Source organism: Mus caroli, unplaced genomic scaffold (assembly GCF_978045245.1).
Source record: "Mus caroli unplaced genomic scaffold, Mus_caroli_1 scaffold_25, whole genome shotgun sequence".
In the NCBI taxonomy this organism is placed as follows: Eukaryota; Metazoa; Chordata; class Mammalia; order Rodentia; family Muridae; genus Mus; species Mus caroli.
Window position 1 is genome coordinate 3,216,374 of NW_028227280.1, and position 3,074 is coordinate 3,219,447.

Here is a 3,074-nt window from a genome sequence, read left to right on the forward strand (position 1 = left end):
TGAAAAACTTAGAATATAAGAAACGCACAGTGTAGTACATAGTATATGAGTGAGTTGCACTGAAAAACTTAGAATATAAGAAACGCACAGTGTAGTACATAGTATATGAGTGAGTTGCACTGAAAAACTTAGAATTTAAGAAACGCACAGTGTAGTACATAGTATATGAGTGAGTTGCACTGAAAAACTTAGAATATAAGAAACACACAGTGTAGTACATAGTATATGAGTGAGTTGCACTGAAAAACTTAGAATTTAAGAAACGCACAGTGTAGTACATAGTATATGAGTGAGTTGCACTGAAAAACTTAGAATATAAGAAACGCACAGTGTAGTACATAGTATATGTGTGAGTTGCACTGAAAAACTTAGAATTTAAGAAACGCACAGTGTAGTACATAGTATATGAGTGAGTTGCACTGAAAAACTTAGAATATAAGAAACGCACAGTGTAGTACATAGTATATGAGTGAGTTGCACTGAAAAACTTAGAATAAAAGAAATGCACAGTGTAGTACATAGTGTATGAGTGAGTTGCACTGAAAAACTTAGAATATAAGAAACGCACAGTGTAGTACATAGTATATGAGTGAGTTGCACTGAAAAACTTAGAATTTAAGAAACGCACAGTGTAGTACATAGTATATGAGTGAGTTGCACTGAAAAACTGAGAATATAAGAAACGCACAGTGTAGAACATAGTATATGAGTGAGTTGCACTGAAAAACTTAGAATTTAAGAAACGCACAGTGTAGTACATAGTATATGAGTGAGTTGCACTGAAAAACTTAGAATTTACTGAAAAACCCGCATTACACGAAATGCACAGTGTACCACATAGTATATGAGTGAGTTGCTCTGAAAAACTTAGAATATAAGAAACGCACAGTGTAGTACATAGTATATGAGTGAGTTGCATTGAAAAACTTAGAATATAAGAAACGCACAGTGTAGTACATAGTATATGAGTGAGTTGCACTGAAAAACTTAGAATATAAGAAACGCACAGTGTAGTACATAGTATATGAGTGAGTTACACTGAAAAACTTAGAATTTACTGAAAAACCCGCATTACACGAAATGCACAGTGTAGTACATAGTATATGAGTGAGTTGCACTGAAAAACTGAGAATATAAGAAACGCACAGTGTAGTACAAAGTATATGAGTGAGTTGCACTGAAAAACTTAGAATATAAGAAACGCACAGTGTAGTACATAGTATATGAGTGAGTTGCACTGAAAAACTTAGAATATAAGAAACGCACATATAGTACATAGTATATGAATGAGTTGCACTGAAAAACTTAGAATTTACTGAAAAAATCGCATTACACGAAATGCACAGTGTAGTACATAGTATATGAGTGAGTTGCACTGAAAAACTTAGAATATAAGAAACGCACAGTGTAGTACATAGTATATGAGTGAGTTGCACTGAAAAACTTAGAATTTAAGAAACGCACAGTGTAGTACATAGTATATGAGTGAGTTGCACTGAAAAACTTAGAATATAAGAAACGCACAGTGTAGTACATAGTATATGAGTGAGTTGCACTCAAAAACTTAGAATATAAGAAACGCACAGTGTAGTACATAGTATATGAGTGAGTTGCACTGAAAAACTTAGAATTTAAGAAACGCACAGTGTAGTACATAGTATATGAGTGAGTTGCACTGAAAAACTTAGAATATAAGAAACCCACAGTGTAGTACATAGTATATGAGTGAGTTGCACTGAAAAACTTAGAATATAAGAAACGCACAGTGTAGTACATAGTATATGAGTGAGTTGCACTGAAAAACTTAGAATTTAAGAAACGCACAGTGTAGTACATAGTATATGAGTGAGTTGCACTGAAAAACTTAGAATATAAGAAACGCACAGTGTAGTACATAGTATATGAGTGAGTTGCACTGAAAAACTTAGAATATAAGAAACGCACAGTGTAGTACATAGTATATGAGTGAGTTGCACTGAAAAACTTAGAATATAAGAAACGCACAGTGTAGTACATAGTATATGAGTGAGTTGCACTGAAAAACTTAGAATATAAGAAACGCACAGTGTAGTACATAGTATATGAGTGAGTTGCACTGAAAAACTTAGAATTTAAGAAACGCACAGTGTAGTACATAGTATATGAGTGAGTTGCACTGAAAAAATTAGAATATAAGAAACGCACAGTGTAGTACATAGTATATGTGTGAGTTGCACTGAAAAACTTAGAATTTAAGAAACGCACAGTGTAGTACATAGTATATGAGTGAGTTGCACTGAAAAACTTAGAATATAAGAAACGCACAGTGTAGTACATAGTATATGAGTGAGTTGCACTGAAAAACTTAGAATATAAGAAATGCACAGTGTAGTACATAGTGTATGAGTGAGTTGCACTGAAAAACTTAGAATATAAGAAACGCACAGTGTAGTACATAGTATATGAGTGAGTTGCACTGAAAAACTTAGAATTTAAGAAACGCACAGTGTAGTACATAGTATATGAGTGAGTTGCACTGAAAAACTGAGAATATAAGAAACGCACAGTGTAGTACATAGTATATGAGTGAGTTGCACTGAAAAACTTAGAATTTAAGAAACGCACAGTGTAGTACATAGTATATGAGTGAGTTGCACTGAAAAACTTAGAATTTACTGAAAAACCCGCATTACACGAAATGCACAGTGTACCACATAGTATATGAGTGAGTTGCTCTGAAAAACTTAGAATATAAGAAACGCACAGTGTAGTACATAGTATATGAGTGAGTTGCATTGAAAAACTTAGAATATAAGAAACGCACAGTGTAGTACATAGTATATGAGTGAGTTACACTGAAAAACTTAGAATTTACTGAAAAACCCGCATTACACGAAATGCACAGTGTAGTACATAGTATATGAGTGAGTTGCACTGAAAAACTTAGAATATAAGAAACGCACAGTGTAGTACATAGTATATGAGTGAGTTGCACTGAAAAACTTAGAATATAAGAAACGCACATATAGTACATAGTATATGAATGAGTTGCACTGAAAAACTTAGAATTTACTGAAAAAATCGCATTACACGAA